General features: G+C 54.0%; 1 protein-coding gene across 1 annotated transcript in view; it reads right to left on the reverse strand.

The window, feature by feature from the left end:
- Positions 1-3607, reverse strand: part of VIPR1 (vasoactive intestinal peptide receptor 1) — a 32262-nt gene extending 28655 nt beyond the window's left edge. The window contains exon 1 of the mRNA XM_055079559.1: positions 3551-3607. The gene's annotated coding sequence lies outside the window, so the exon portion shown is untranslated. The remainder of the gene's footprint in view (positions 1-3550) is intronic.
- Between the last annotated feature and the right edge of the window lie 13530 nt (positions 3608-17137).

Here is a 17137-nt window from a genome sequence, read left to right on the forward strand (position 1 = left end):
GCCCCATTCCTGCATCCACGTCCAGGGGTGTCACAGTGAAGGGCCCCTGCGAGGGGCAGGCTCCACCCAGGCTGGGTTGCCGTGAGGCTGCCTGCGTGCAGGGAGGCCCATCATCCGTTGCCTGCCTGGGCCTGGAGCCTCACCCCCCAAATTGTCTGGCCTCCCATGAGGAAGCACTACTCCCTGTCCCCAGTACTCCCACCTGCCCTGGAAGGCCCTGGGCAAGGGGGGCAAGAGAGGGCTGAAGAAGGGTCCCTAGGGCTCCCAAGCTGGGGATCAAGAGGAAAGAAAGACCTGTCACATAGTTCACACAGCACTTTCACCTCCTTCAAGTCTCACTGAAGTCCTGACTGGACAGCCAAGCCCATTTCACAGTCAGTCGTGATGCTGGGGGTGGGTGGGTGGGAAGACTCTGCCCAGCCAGGGTGGAGCTGGCCTCTCTTCCCATTTCTCTTGAATCTTGGGCCAAGGGTTCTCACCCTCCCTTTTGTGATGGGGAAACAGAGGCCCTTCCACAGAAAGGAAACATGCTCTCCAGGTCAACTGGCCATTGCCGTGGAGTGAGGGGAGGACCCAGCTCAGGCTCCTTATCATGGAAGCTCTAGAAACGTCAGGAAAGACGGAGACTCAGGGGAGCATGGGAGGGTGGAAACCTCTGAAGGGAGCTCGCTCTTCCAGTGCAGTCCCTGGGGAGCCCTGGGCAGGCCTAACTGATGTTGTCCCTTGACTTAAGGAGGAGACCTGACCCCTCTGTAGCAGTGTTTCCTAAAGCCCACAGGGTGGCTTGCTGGGGGCCTGGAGGGCTGGGTAGCCATGGACAGCTTCTGGAGCAGCTGGAAGCAGAGGGCTGGGGCAGCATGCCTACGGCAAGGTGAAGCCTTCAGGAGCAGATGGCCAGCAATCCGCTTCAGAGAAGAATCAGAGGAGCCAAGTGTCCCCCAAGCCCAGGACCATCCCAGTCTCTGAGGGGTGCTGAGGGCTTCCTCTACCTTCTGGGGTCAGGCTCATTGGTCCTGCCAACAGAGGCTGTTTTATGGTCTCAGGTGCAAGGTTGGACCATTTGGCTGAACTCTTCAGGGACTGCCCTTCCTCCTCCAGGGAGCCTTCCCTGACTGCTCCTCTCAGCGAACCTTGCCCCATTTCTGGGCAGCTGCACCCCACACCCACCTGGGCTGGTTCTCCTGGGTCACTGGCTCAGCTCTCCCCTACCAAATGGAGAATCTTCCCAGGGCAGGGCCTGCTCCTTCTCTATGACACCTCCTGCCCCTGCCCTGGGCTGGGCACTGGCCTGAGCAGTTCTGCTACCAGTGAGGAGCCCCTGTGCCTGCTGTCCAGGGGATGGGGGTAGTGGAAGGCCTGGAGGGTGGTCTTGGGGCAGACTTCCTCTTCTGAGACACTGGAGTTTTTCTTTCCTTTTTTTGCTTCCCTGTTCAGAGATTTCCTCTTTACAGACTGAGGTCAGGGCTCCATAAACAGGAGTGATAAGGCCTTGGGCTTTCAAACTGAACTTTGCAGCTACCATTTTATGACTCTGGTAACGTACACCCCAACCCCTCGCCTGCCCCCCCCCCCCAACCCTGCCAAGTCTGGCTGGAGCAGGATTGCCTGGTGTCCATTCCTTATGGGAGCAGGTGCTGGCTGGTGGGGAGGAGGGAGCAATAGAGAGGGAAATGGGGACCCCTCATTCCAGCCTGCCCTCGTCCACTCCTGGGTGAGTCCCTTCTCCCTCTGTGGGCCCAGCCCTGCACTGGGCTGTAGGGGACATGGGAGGGTGAGAGACCTTAGCCCTTGATCCCATGGGATGGTCAAAAGAGCCCAGGCTGGGAGGTGAGTAGGGTTGAAGGGTGGGGTCAGAGGGGGAAGGGCTGAGTGGGCTGAAGCAATCAGGGAAGGCTGTCTGGAGGAGCAGCTCAAGTTGGGAACTAACCAAACAAAATGTGGAAAGACAGGGGAGGGTAGGCATGGGAAGAGCCAGGCTTTGGAGTCTCTCAGGAGGTGGGGAGCAGATGTTGCATGAGAAGGGGCCCCACTGAAACCACTCTGCCCCTAGGCTGAGAAGCCTCCAGGGATGGGAGAATGGGGTGCCAGTGGCGGTCCCAAGATCCCTGGCTCATCCAGGGAGAATTTGAGTGGTTGGAGCCCAAGGGTGGAAGAGCCCGAGCGTTGCTGGTGAGACCTGGAGGCTTTGTGACACCGAGGCTGTAAGTGGTGCCAGAGCTACGGCCTCAGGGCCAGAACTTGGTGGGGCTTTGAGTGCTCAGGAGGTGGGTCTCATCACGGCCATTAGTGGGAGGAGAGGAATTATGCCAATTGTCTTAAGGTCTGCTCCTAGGACAAGCAATGAGCACCCCATCCTGGAGTGTGCAAGACATTAGCTAGATGGAACAGACATTCCTGCCCTGGTGGAGGTGATGGTAAGGGAGGTAATCATGGGATAGAAGAAACTAGACGACCAATATACTCCATCCACCCACCAGCCAACCTGGAGCTGGTGCCAGACCTGGAACCCACAGGTTTTAGGCCCTGCCCAAGCAGCAACTGCAGATTCCTCAAGTCCTGGGGTAAGGGTAGAAAGAAATCAACCTCAGCCCAGGTCTGATGGGTGGGGGACAGGTGTGGCTCTGTTATCTTTGGGTCTCACTTTACCCATCTGTAAAATGGGCTTGGGTAGTCTTCAGGTCTTCCCTGATCTTACAGAGAGATGACCCATGCATCTCCTGCCTCAACCAGAATCTGCCCTGCAGCCCAGGTAAGCCACACCCCCAGGCACACACATGGGCACACCCACACATGGGGCACGAGGGCACACATGCACCAGGGGCACATACACACCCATATGGAGATGAAGCAGAAGTGGGAGGAAGAGGGTGGCCACTGCTTGTTGGTTGTTTGCTCCCTGGTCAGCTTTCCCCATGCACATGTCTGGCCCTCCCTGAGAAACACCACCCCAAATCCTTACTGCCCACCACCTTCCACCTTGAGCTCCATACCTTTCAGCTCTGCTCAGTGGGAGGGCACAGAAGGGTCTGCCTGCCAGCCACCTGACCCCAAAAGCCCCTTCCCAGGTCCCGGGGTCCTCGGTGTTTGGTCTGCTGCTGAATGTCACTCCTACAAGTAGCTTAACGCCCCACAGACACCTCCGGTCGGGCACAGCACACAACGACGACCCTCACAGCCTGCCTCCAACCTCCTGTCTAGCAGACCTTCCATTTCAGTGGACCACAGTCCCCGACCCTGCATCCACTGACCTCCCTAACCCACAGGTACCACACGGAAGGCAAGTTTGGAGTCCGCTCTTTCCCGCCTCCCCTCCACCGGTGTCCCAGATCCCGGCGCTGAGCGGGCTCCAAACAGCGCTGGAAGGGACTAGGCTCGACGGAGACCCCACCCCGCCCTCGGGTCTAGATCCGGTCTGAGGCGCAGGGGAGGCGAGACACGGTGCTCCGAGCCCCTTATCCCCTCCACACAGACTTGAGCACACGGCTGGGCTCCCGTCACCCTCGCTCCACCCCCAGCTGCCGGGACTCTGGGCGGCCCGGCGGACACTCACCGCTGGGCCGAGGGCGCAGGCTAGGGCGCCGACCAGCACGCAGAGCCAGCGGGCGGGCGGAAGTCTAGGCGGGCGCATGGTCCGCCCCGGGTCCGCGGCGGGCGGCCCGGCGCCGGTAAAGGGCGGGCGGACGGGCGGCGCACCGCGCAGCGGACGTTGGGGAGACTCACAGAGTGGGGTTGCCGCGGTGCCCCTGCGTTAAGAGGCTCCGCTCGGAGCGGGGGCGGGCCCCGGGGGCTCGTCTGACGGGCGGCGGGTGCAGCCAATGGCTCGGCAGAGGCGGGGCGGCCGCGCAGGTGTGGGGCGGGGCTGGGGGAAGCCCCGGCGAGTGGGATGTCCCAGCGCTTCCTCCGCCAGTCCCACACGTCAGTCCTCAGACGCGAGGTGTGGGCAGGCCTTCGTCCCTTCGGACCGCATCCCTGGGAGACCCCAACCCGTCCCATTCTTCCCTGCTTGGCTCACGACGTTTCCAAGCGCCAGGCTATGATCTCCCACTCCCACACGCCCCCTTAGCCCCACCCCAGGGCGCTCTGCTCGTCCAACTTCAGAGTCACCTCCTCTAGGAGGTCCCCCCGCCAGCCTCCCCATTTTCCGCTTCTGCGCCTCGGAGGGCTGGTGCAGGCGGGCCGGATTAGGAGACAGCACAAATCACTTCTGATCCTCTAGGCTGAGGGCGCGACCTGCCGAGGGTCCTGGGCTGCAAGCGCCCCAGATAGGTGAGGCTCACTGTTTGATCCATTTTCAGTCACGCCAACTCATCCCTCGCGCCTGAGAGGCCAGGCTAAGGGAAGCTAGGGCGCGAGTGAGTCCCGACGCTGGGTTCCTTGGTGCCTCCCCTGAGCCCTGGCGACCCGGCAGGGCACACTCGGCACCGGCTGGGCTCCCGGACCATTCACGACCAGGCCGGGGCGGGGGGTCGTGCTTCAGGAAGGATGGCGAGTCCGCTCCCTCGCGCGTCTGAGCCGGGGCACCTCGAGAAGGAGGCAGATGCGAAGTTCCAGCGCCCCCACGCGGGGAGGGAAGGTCTGTTGCCAGAGCGCGGGCCCGGACTGCGCGCTTCCGACCTAAAACAACCAGAGCCCTCCTCCTCCAGCCTTCCCTATTTTACGTACTGGGAAACTGAGATACAGAGAAAGTCCCGGAACCGGCCTCTGATGCTTCACTTCCAAGGTTCGGCGGGGGACATCGGGCAGCCCTCCTCCACCGTGCATCCTCAGAGCTCGGTTTATTCTTCCTTAGAATAAGGGGCAGGTTCACTGGCTCCGCGCCCTGGAAGGGCGCCTTCCTGTGGACCAAATGCCGGTGGCTGCCTTGCCCTCTTTCCGAGGGTTCGAGACGGTGCAGTCGAGGCTGGAGGTGGCGGTGGTGGCAGCGGGGTAGGGTGGCTGATGGGTGACTGTGACGGGGATGAGGGCAGGCGATGTTCAGTGGAGAGGCGGAGACGGCTGCGCGTCCCTGGGCGCCTGCGGAATGTGCGGCTGCTTGAAGGAGGTCTTACTCCAGGCTCTGGCTGATCAGCAAGTGCGTCAGAGTTCCCTGCGGTCGCACCCTGCTTTCCCTCCCTGCAGCGCGGGGTACTCGGGCCGCTGAGCTTCTAAGGGTAAGATGGAGTTATGGAGAGACAAGGAAGGGATGAGCGCCGAGCCCCTCCTCGATTTCGGCTTACTTGGGGTGCTAGCATTTGCTTCCTATTCTCCCTCCCTCCCTCCCTCCCTCCTTCCCTCCTTTGCACAATCATTAAGAGTTTGCTGTGTGCCAGGCTCTGCGTTGTGCACTGGGGCACAGAGATAGATAAGACAGTGGCACCTGTTGCCTGAGGAGGACCTGGGGAGCTATTGTACTCCCTCCAAATTTCTACCTCCTTCCAGATATAATCAGTAAGCCTGGACATAAGCCCTTCCCCAGACAGGAGAACTGTGGAGATGCCCTTGCCCTGGACATTCTGGGGTTTGAACTCACTTTCTCAGGGGAGGAAGTGTTTGAAGAATCACAAGCCATCTCCTCATCCATTCTCACTTCTGGGGGCCAGGTTAGGCTCAGGAGTCAGAGGTCCTTGCCTCCCCCTGCGACCCTGCCACTACTCCCTCTCAGGTCTCAGTGCTCTAGCAGGGCAGTGGAATTTTGCCCTCATTCTGGAAAGTCACCTCTGCTTGGCACAGTGACCCAGGAATCCTAGATATGAATGGCAAATCCATGAGCTTTGGATCTCATAAACCTTTGCCCACTCTACACACACACACAGACACACACACACACACACACACACACACACACACACCCCATCTGATCAGCTGTGAATGCTGATGAAATCCCACCATTAAAGCATGTCCTTTGGCCTGTTAAAGTTCTGCTCTCTCTGAGGACAGGTATCTTGGTTACTTGAGAGTGCATTTGAGGGAGGTGAGGATTAGGGAATAGGAGAGGACCAGACCCCACTTTGCCAAGTGACCCTTGGCCAGGCCCAGAAGGGGGCAGATGGAGGAGGGGTGGGAATCTTAAGGCTCTCAGCTGGGGGTGGCTGCCTCTCCCCTTGTTCTGGAGGGCGTCCACACGACACCCCCTCCTTAGCTTGAGGACTACACGTGGGCAGGCTGGAAGCAGCGAGAGTGACTGTCAGGGCCCCTGGATGCCCTTGCATCCAGGGTGACTGAGGAATAATAGTTTCCATGCAGATCCTTTGCAATGAAAATTACTTCTTTATTCTTTCAGAACTGTTCTCCTGGGAGACCCACCCTTCCTTACCTATCGAAAGTCACAAAACAACTTCAGAAGTGAAAGAAGCAGGGAAAAGAAAATAGCAAAAACAAACCAATACCTGAACAATTCAACCAAGAGTATGTTTGACCTTGTTTTGACGAATTGTTACTGCATGTCCATTTCTATGTCCTGAGGCATTGTGGGGATCACCTGGGGGCCTACTCCTGGGGAGTCCTTGGGATCTGATGAGAAAACCATCCTTTCACCTGTCTGATGATCTGGGAAAGCTTCTGGGGTGGGAGTGGGATATCAGAAACAGGAGGTGTGTGTGTGTTGGGGGGGCACAGAGACAGACTATTTGAGGGGGTGGGAAGCAGTGACTTGGATCTCCGTTCTCCATCCCCCGCCAAAGCCCGAGTCCCTCTGGAGTTGGCCTTTGCCCCATCAGTCCAGGTTCGGGGAGGGGGCCACAGCCACCTCTTTCTCTCTGCTCCCCCATGTCCTCTTGAATGAATTCCTCCAAGGGTATTCTGTTCTGAAGTCTCTCCTCCTGGATCCCTGGAACCAGTCTCCAGTTTCTGGCCCAAGCCCCACCTCCCTTCTGGATGTGGGAAACAGAGGGGTGCAGAAGGTGGGGGGAAAGAGAGAGAGGAAGAGTCACTTGCCTTCCCCCGTGATGACAGGCACGGCAGGAAAGAATTGGCAGTTACTCATTTGGAGCCTGCCTGGCTTCCTGGCTGCCTGCCTCATTCTTGCTGTGGGTGCCACCTTGCTTCCCCCAGTCCTTCTCCCACCTCTCTGAGTCGTGCACTCACTGCTTCAAGGCTCCCAGCTCAGGAACTCAATGATGGTGAGGTCTGCAGTGGAGTGGGAAGGGCAGCTGGGGACCATGGTGTGGTCTTGGCCTCCTTGGCAGGGACCTGGCCTGGGGAGTCACTGCTCAGGATGCCCCTTCCGGAGCCATCCACATTTCTGTGTGGATGCAAGCAAGCTTTGCCCTTTTTGGGCTTCTGAGTTGAACACACCTTAGGTCTTTATTCATCGAGTGGGGCTTGCAGCTCCAAGGATATGAGGTGCTCATCACCTCCACAGGCCTCTCCTTCTTTGGGGCCGGTTCTTCCTGTGAGAAGATGTTTCTTAACTCCAAGCCATGGTTTGGTGGAGGGCGGGAGAGGCCTATTGCTTAAAGAAGCAATATTCCCTTCATCCTTTCTGTAACTGCTTGCAGTGAATAGCATTTCTTCATCCCTCTTGTATCACCACCTCCACTGACCTGGCCCTCTGATGAGCACTGGGGATGTTGCAGTGACTTAGACATTGGCTGCCCCTCTAGGACAGCCTAGCACTGCTTGAGCAGGGCACTGGAGGGGTCTTCTGGTGATGCTGCAGCTGCACTAGCTAAAAAACAAGAGTTCATGGGAGTGCATGTGATGGAGGGAGAATTGTCCTGACTTGAGAGATGGGGAAATGAAGCCCAGAGACGGGTTTGGAAATGGCCAGCATCGCCCCTTTGTCCTGGAGGCTGGGGCTTAGAGCTCGGGAGGGAGGGGTCGGAGGGGAGGTGATGGTGCCAACTCTAGGTGCATCAGTTCAGGCCCTTCAGTGATCAGATGCTAAGACGGAGTTAGTATTATCGGAAGTTTATTGGATGGCAGGGGGACCCTGTGAAAGACAAAGGAGGAAAAGGCAGGACCCAGCAGGGAGAACCTCAGACTGCGACCCAGCTCTGACAGAGCCTCTGCTAGCCTGACCCTGAGCTGCAGAGCAAAGGTGACACGTGGACACCTTAGTAACCCTACTCTGCACAGTCAATGTCTGGGGGCCATCTGGGAAGAGCAGGACCCTCACTTCAAATGCTGTGGTGAATCCTGAAAGCGCTACTCAGAGAGGCTGTCAGCTCACTTCATTCCCCACAGCTGAATGGCATGTTCTTTCTTGACAGGAGATCCAAGTGAGGCATGTCTGCGGCTACCACAGAGGGGAAACTGAGGCATGGAAAGTGAAGGCGGGGGGAGAGATCCTGCTCCAGGAGACAGAGGAAGAGGAGCCTAAGGTCCTACCCTTGGGGAATGCCTATTCTGGGCACAGACAGGGATGACTCAAGAGGGAGCTCCTTTCCTCAGAATCCCAGGGCTCATTTTGATCCAGGGGGTCAGCGGTCTGTCACCATGCGGCTTGGCTTCCTGGTACAGCAAGTCTGGGAGACTCCAGAGGAGAGGACTCCCCCCTCTCCCCCATTTACTCTCTAACAGCAGCCACAGTTTCTTGGTCAAATGCCTACTGCCGTATCTGTGTGCGCACGTGCGTGTGTGTGTCCGTGTATAAGAGCACGTGAGTGTGTGTGCTGTATATGGGTGTGAGTCAGGATAGACGCATCTGCTCCCAGCCGGGTCTGAGAGCAGGCCGTGGCCAGCGTGTATTGGGAGGAGGCTGAGTTAGGGGCAAGGCTCTGGGTGATTAGTGGCAGAGAGGGAATGAGCCGCAGAGAGGGTGCCCAGGACCCCAGCACCAGGCTGTGCCTCAGAGCTCATTCCTGAGGCAATGGACTCTGTGGGCCTGGTAGCACCCCGACCCCAGGGGGAGCTCAGCCTAAGTCCACAGAAGATCTCAGTTCCCACGCTCAGCTCTCCACTCCCAGCCCTGGGTTCCTGTGAATTTCTGTGTAGCTGGCCTTGGACAGAGATTCTGGAAAAGGAAAATAATGTCAATGGGACAAAACAGACCTGGGGATTAAGTTACATAATTGATGCCATCAGAGACTAGTGTGTGTGTTAAAAATTTAAGGCTATCGGGCTTCCCTGGTGGCGCAGTGGTTGGGAGTCCGCCTGCCGATGCAGGGGACGCGGGTTCGTGCCCCGGTCCGGGAAGATCCCACATGCCGCGGAGCGGCTGGGCCCGTGAGCCATGGCCGCTGGGCCTGCGCGTCCGGAGGCTGTGCTCCGCAACGGGAGAGGCCACAACAGTGAGAGGCCCGCGTACCGAAAAAAAAAAAAAAATTTAAGGCTATCGACTGAAAAAGATGGAAGTGTCAATGGAACCCCCAATCCACTAGAAGAAGGAAAAATAACACAAAGAAGAGTCCGCCTGCCGATGCAGGGGACGCGGGTTCGTGCCCCGGTCCGGGAAGATCCCACATGCCGCGGAGCGGCTGGGCCCGTGAGCCATGGCCGCTGGGCCTGCGCGTCCGGAGGCTGTGCTCCGCAACGGGAGAGGCCACAACAGTGAGAGGCCCGCGTACCGAAAAAAAAAAAAAAATTTAAGGCTATCGACTGAAAAAGATGGAAGTGTCAATGGAACTCCCAATCCACTAGAAGAAGGAAAAATAACACAAAGAAAACTCCATCAATGTGGGGGATTAGAAACAAGAATACATGATACATAGAAGCATAAAATCAGATATCAGGACTAATCACAAACATTAATCATCACAGTAAATGTGAAAGGAGGAGAATTTAAGATGGGAAATTTAAGAGGAGTAGTTCATATTATTAGAACATTCAATCTATCAAAAAGATGAAATAATCATGAACATCTAAGCATCCAATGATATAGCCTCAAGATACATGAAAAAAGGATGAATTGTCATATCTACAGTCAGAGTGGAAGACCTGAACACCCTTCCCTCAGGAATTCCATTCAGCTGTCAAAAAAAAAAAAAAAATCAATTAGAGCCACATTTCCCAGCAGGGATAGATATCTCAAAATATGGTATTGAGCAAGCAAAGCAGGTTGCAGAATGAGGTGTACAATACAGTGTTCCTTATATAGAACTTAAAATCTGCAAGTAATACTGTGTAACTTTTATGGATACAAAACTATATTTTAAAAAGTCTAAAAAATGTCCAGGAAGGACAAACGTCTAAGTCCTGTTTTCTCTCTGTAAGGCGAGGGAGGGGAAAGGGATAAGGGAACTGTATTAGTTTTCTGTTGCTGTGTTACAAATTACCACAAACTTAGCATCTTAAAGCAACACCCATTTATTACCTCATATTTTCTGTAGGTCCGAAGTCCAGATATGGTCTAGCTTGGTCCTCTGTGGAAATCAAGGTGTTGGCCCCCTACTCTCCAACCTCAGCAGGCAAGTTGAGTATTATTATTGTTTTTTAACTTGTTAAGAAAAGCTTCAAAATATACAAAGTGGATAAAATAGCATAATGAACTCCCACGTATCCCCCATCACTTTGTTTTCTCTGTGTCCCCACCCCAGCCATGATCATTCTAAATCAAATCACCGATCTATCATTTTATATTTAATATATCTCAGTAGGTACCTCTACAGGAGAAGCACTCAAAAAAAAAAGACCCACAATACTATTATCACACAATACCATTTTTATGCTAACCACACCTCCCCACCTGCCAAAATTCCTTAACAGCGTTAAATACTGTCATTATTTAATTTTCTTTCTTTGCCTTATAAATGCTTTTATTTTCTACCAGTTGTTTGTTTAAATAAGGCTCACATATTAAATTCAATATAGAGGCTCCCTCATCTCTCTGCCTCTCCTTTCCTCACAAGTTCTCCTTGGAAGAAATTGGGCTGGTCCTGTTCACTGGCTTCCCACAGTCGGAGTTTTGGTGATTGCGTTCTGTGGTGTTATTTAACTATTTCTCTAAGACTGATTATTTTATTTATTTATTTATTTATTCATTTATTTAATTTTTTTTTGGCTGCATTGGGTCTTCGCTGCTGCACGCAGGTTTTCTCTAGTTGCTGAGAGCGGGGGCTACTCTTCGTTGCGGTGCGCAGGCTTCTCACTGCGGTGGCTTCTCTTGTTGCGGAGCACAGGCTCTAGGCACGTGGGCTTCAGTAGTTATGGCACACAGGCTTCAGTAGCTGTGGCTCGCGGGCTCTAGAGAACAGGCTCAGTAGTTGTGGCGCACGGGCCTAGTCGCTCCGCGGCATATGGGATCCTCCCAGACCAGGGCTCGAACCCGTGTCCCCTGCATTGGCAGGCGGACTCCCAACCACTGCGCCACCAGGGAAGCCCCAAGACTGATTATTTTAAAACACATCTTAAAACATAAATGAGGTGATTTGCTCCTTAGTTCAAAGTGCTTACAAATCCTGAGTGAGACCCCCATCACCTCCCCTTTACCTCTCCTCTGCTTCTCCCACTCTTGTCTCCAGCCACCCTGGCCTCCCTGCTAGTCCAAGAACTCACTCCTGGAGTCCCCTCTTTTTTAAAAATTGAAATGTAGTTGATTTACAATGTTGTGTTAGTTTCTGGTATACAGCAAAGTGATTCAGTTATACATATACATATATTCTTTTCCATTATAGGCTATTACAAGATATTGAATGTAGTTCCCTGTACTCTACAGTAGGTTCTTGTAGTTTATCTATTTTATGTATAGTAGTGTGTATATGTTAATCCCAAACTCTTAACTCATCCTCTCCCCACCTTCCCGTTTAGTAACCGTAAGTTTGTTTTCTGATTCCTAGCCCACTCTTGCTCTGGGGTCTTAGGTCCCTCTGCTTGGAATGCTCTTCTTCCAGGTATCACCATAGCTCCTCACCTTTCTCTTTAAGGCTGACTCCCCTACTTCATACTGCATACTGCTTCCTCCCCTCCGAATCCTGGACTGGGCCCCCTCACCCTGTCTACATCTTTTCCCCCTTGTGCTTATCACCTCCTCAGGTACAATGTCCTTTAGTTATTTGTGAATATACTCTATTACACATATTGTCTGTTTCTCTCTGCTAGAATAGAAGTTCCATGAGGGCAGGGATTTCCAGGTGTTTTGTTCCCAAATGTATCTCAAGTCCCTGGAATGGTGCCTGGCACATGGCCCTCTATTGGTGTTTATTGAATGAACAAATAAGTGAATGAGTCTTCCTAAAACCCATAGCTGATGCCGCCGTCCCTTTGTCCCAGGATTCTAATGCTGCCCTCTCACAGGCTCTGAGGGAAGCTCTTCCCAGCCCCCTCCTTAGTCTGGCCTTGGATACTCTTCCCCACCCCTGCTCAAGCCTTGGGCTCTGCCTTGTAGAACACCAAGCTCTTTCATGCCTCCCTGGCATTGCCTGTGCTGTTCCTTCTGTCAGGAATGCCTTCCTCCATATGTCTCTCAGGGGAGACTTTGTCATGCTTCAGGGCTTGAGTCCATGTCAGTCACCCCCTCGGGGAAGACCTGGGATGATAGGCCCAGAGTGGTGATGATTGGATAGCAAGAGAGATGGAGCTCCTCCAGCAAGCCTATCCTGCTTAGACCTATCTTTGACTCTAGGTCAAATCTGATCCTTGATCACAGGCTGATCTCTAATGACCTAAGGCCTCCACCCAGAGTTACACATGATCTTAGACTGATCCCTGACTCTAACCTGACCCCTGACCCTTATCATGGGTCTCTATTAAAACTAACCTTTGATCCTGATCATGGGCCTCAATCCAGAGTGACCCATGACCCCAGGATCATACCTAACTTCTGAATATGGGCATCAGCCTAGCCTGACTTCTGACCCCAATCCACCTTGCCTGTCACAGGGAGTGAGAATGTGTGGCTGGCTCCTGTCAGGAAGTGCCTGAGTCTCCAAGTCCACAGTCGCTAGAGAGAGGCCAAGGCCTCAAGGCTGGGAGTCTCCAGGACACCTGGGGGAAGTTCTCACATCTGCCTGTCCTCTTCCCATCCCTCCCTCTGGCTCTCAATCCAGTGGTTACTGCCCCAGACTGAGGGGAGACACCTCCCTACCTCAGGGAGCCCCACTGTGAGGAAACACAGCCCTGCTCTCCAAGAACCGCAGTCTGAGGGGGAGATACAGCCCTCGCTCAGGGAGCTCCACTCTGAGGCTATACAGCCCTGTCCTTGAGCATCCACAGTGAGGAAGAGATACAGCCCTTCCTCAGGGAACAGGAATTTGAGGCGAGACATAACCCTGTCTTCAAGGAGCTGCAGTTAGAGGATAGATACAGCCCTGCCTTCAGGGACCCCCAGTCTGAGGGGAGACACAGACCTGCCTCAGGGAGCTCACTCTGAGGAAACCCAGCCCTGCCCTTGAGAAGCCACAGTGAGGGGGAGACACAGCGCTCCTTCAGGGAACCCGACACTGAGGGGAGACCCAGCCCTGTCCTCAAGAACCTCCAGTCAGAGGGGAGACACAGCCCTAAATCTGGGAGCATGACTCTGAGAAAACACAGCCCTTCCCTCGAAGAGCCCCAGTCTAAGGGGGGAGACACAGCCCTGCCTCACGGAGCCTGGGATTGAGATCAGAAGCAGCCCTGCCTCAGGGAGCCCCTCTGAGGGGAGACACAGCCCTGCCCTCAGGTCTCTTGACTTTGTGACCAGGCACCAGGGGATGGGACTAACTGGCCAGAGCAGCCCACACTTCTTTTTGCTCAGATCTGGGTAAAAATAGCCTCAACTGCACATGCCTTTCTCTTACTTCCCCTTTATCCTGGACCCTACCCAGGCCCAAGCCACTTGTCAGCTCCTCCTGTCCCTTGGCCTCTTCTTGCCTGGGATGGGACAGGGCCCAGACAAGTTAAACAGTTCTGCTGTAGCCCAAGTGAATCCTGACACCCGTTGCTGCTTCTGGGTAGCCACCCTGGATTGGCTGTTGGCTCTCTTGCCTCATGATATGAGATAATTTGCTCCAGATATGAGATAATTTATCCGCCCTTGAGGTCTGTAGACATCTCTGTCCTCTGCCTTGAAAGGGGTGACGAGGCAAGGAGGAAGCTCAGCCCCCGCCCTTGGAGCCCTCAGAGTGGTTGAGGAGACCAGAATCTTCTGCAGGGATGAGTTAGGGTGTGAGTGGAGGCCGCAGGCTGGGCTTAGGCTCTCTGAGTGATGCAGCCCAGAGGAGGGGCTCAGTGGGAACAGTGCTCTGAAAGGGATGGAGCATCAGGGAGGGGAGGTCTGGAATTGGTGGTGGAGGCGGGATTGTGTGTGTGTGTGTGTGTGTGTGTGTGTGTGTGTGTGTGTGTGTGTGTGTGTATAACCTACAGCTGGGGAGCAAGAAGGGAGTAGAGGGTAGAGGCCTTGCAGGTGGAATTGTTGGTGGAGGCGGGATTGTGTGTGTGTGTGTGTGTGTGTGTGTGTGTGTGTGTGTGTGTGTGTGTGTGTGTGTGTGTATAACCTACAGCTGGGGAGCAAGAAGGGAGTAGAGGGTAGAGGCCTTGCAGGCTAGAGCCAAGGCCACATTTGAGGACAACTGGGCACCACCAGAGGACCAGGAGAAGGGGCCTTGCCCCAGGAAAGTACACAACTGTGTGCATTAAAGAAATGTCCCATCCCTGGTCTCAGAGAAGCATCAGCTCATGGGGAAGCTTGGGCCTGAGGATCCCTTAATCTGCGACCAGAGTAGGGTTGGGGTCGTGACCTCCTCTCAATGTGGAGGGGCTGGATGTGTTTCATCATGGCCGGGGTGCTCTAGCCTGGCGCATGCTGGCCACTCAGCTATTGGAGACTCTTCCTTAGTCCTTCTGATGTCACGGTGAAAAATATATCCATGTAGAACACGTGCCCTTCTGGTAGCACCCTCTTGATTACTGGGGTGGAAACTACTGCTCCCCTACTCTTGGCCCACATGGTTCAATGGTTGAGTGGGGGTCAGCCTTACTCTGGCTCCAGTAGCGGGTACATGCCTTAGGCCTGACCAGTGAGAGCGTTGCTGATGGTCACATGCCTCAAGCTGAGCCAGTGAGCACCAGCCCTGGAACTTTTGCCAGAACTCTGGGAAAAAAGTGTGTTTCTCTGCTAGTAAGCTAGGAAAATATAAGCCTGCTGCTGTTGTGGCCATATTGACCTGCCTGAGATTTGAGCCAGGACACAGGAAATCAGACCCAAGAGATGATGAGAGACATATCTGCTGACATTATTTGAGTCCCTGGATCCAGATGCACCTAAGGCAGATTTGTTTTTCCTTGAAGCCTTTTTTTTTTACTTGGGGTATAGCTGTTTTACAATGTTTTGTTATTTTCTACTGTACAGCGAAGTGAAGTAGAGTTCCCTGTGCTATACAGCAGGTACCTAAAGCTGATTTGCCTGTGGACTTCTTAGTTTCTGAGATACAGCTCCCTTCTTTGCCTAAGCCAGTGTCTGCTGGCCTTCTGTCACATGAAACAGAAAAAGAATTCTAATACTGCATCCCTTCTCCCCACCAGAGCCCAAACTGTTCAGGGAGGCCACCTTCAGATCATGCTAAGCACCTCCATTATGAATATACAGAAGCCCAAATCCGACCTCTTTAGGTGAGACCTATGATTTAAGTCCTTCTGAATGCATCTTCTCCATCAAAATTTACCTGTTCCATGTCCCATCCCCTTGACTTTTCTCCTGCCCAAGAGCTGGCTAATCTGATTAAACAACTAATCACACATGTAGACATTGGCAAGCATTTGTCTCAAAGAGCCTTTTCAAGAAGGAGAGATTCTAATCACGAGAATCTTGAGCCCTCTGTGGACAAGGTTTCCAGAGAGGCTTTGGGGACCTGTCTCATTTCACTGGTCAAGCTGCCCCTTGGGAGTCCTCGGTTCTGAGGACTTACCTTCACCTCTGGTTGCCTTCAGTGGGGAGTCCCAGCCACGGGCCATGTGGCAGCATCACCACCAGGTGGCAGTGGCGCCAAGTTCCTGAGGCCTCAGGACACCGCTCAGCCCAGTTTACATGATGTAAATAGAAAGAGGAGAGTGTAAGGAATGGAGCCCTGGCTTTGGAGCCATCCAGATAAAATGGGAATTACTGTTCTGCTACTTAGCGACTCCAGGCCTTGGACAAGGGGCTAGAATTGTGCCTCAGTTTCCTCCCTCAGACTCAAAACTAATTGTGTCACTGCAACAGCTTTTAAACTAAGCCCCACTCTCCCAGAATCTTAACTTCTTGAGAGCATAAAAGTGCACCAACTGGCACAGGGCTTGATCCGTGGGGGGGTTTTGCACAGAGGCACACGTATGGTGTTTGTGTGTGTGTGTGTGTGTGTGTGTGTGTGTGTGTGTGTGTGTGAAAATCTGGTCTGAGTCCCACCATCAATCTGCTCTGGTGCTCTGAGGAAAGGGCTCCCTGCAGGTGGCAGCTGTGTTCTCCTCATCTGATTTCTGAAACCTTACCCTGAGGCTGGCTCTGGGGTTCCCTGGGATGCAGACCAAACATTTTCCTTCCCCTGCTGCTGGCCACAGGGTGGAGATGCACCCCAGGCTGCTGTGTCCTGCGGCCCTTCCTTGCCTGTGTCTCCCTCTTCAAGCTCAGAGTGAGGGGGCCTTTTAGATTCTCCCACTAGTAGGGCTGCCAGATTTAGCAAGTAAAAATACGGGTCACTCAGTTAAATTTGAATTTCAGGTAAACAATGAGTGATTTTTTAGTCTGTCCCTAGTATTGTGTTTTATCTGCAACCTTAGGCGTGGACTCCATGCCTGTCTGAGGTCCCTGTCCTACCCCCCTGGTCCCTAGGTCCCTAGGAAACCCCCCTGTAGTTTCCATCTAGCGGGTGGTGGAGGAGAAATGCCTTTTCCAGGGAAAGCCCCAGTGTCCACCTCCCTTGCTGCCCACATGACTCCCCAGAGGCTGTCCCTTCCTTGATCCTGGGACCCTCCTCTCCTCTGGGGCAGAGAAAACTAGCTCTGAGCTATCACAAGTCTTCAAAGTTTCTAGATGATCTGTAAATTTCATGCCAAGTCCTTCAGTTTCTTACAACTCAGAATGACTTTTGACATTTAAAAGCCAAGCCAAGGTTTTGACTTTCTTGTTCTCTCATCCTGCCCCTGTGGGAGGTCTTAGCTATTGGGCTGAGAAAGAACAAGGACACACGAGGAAATGCAGCTAATATTTCCACGTGTTCCACAGCAACACACAGAGGGTCTCAGTGAAATCTCCCCACAGTCTCAGCACTATTCCCATCCCAACCCTGTTCTTTGTTTCCATGGCCACCGGGGTGCTGGTTGTTCCAGGTGT

Source organism: Physeter macrocephalus, chromosome 18 (assembly GCF_002837175.3).
Source record: "Physeter macrocephalus isolate SW-GA chromosome 18, ASM283717v5, whole genome shotgun sequence".
Classification (NCBI taxonomy): Eukaryota; Metazoa; Chordata; class Mammalia; order Artiodactyla; family Physeteridae; genus Physeter; species Physeter macrocephalus.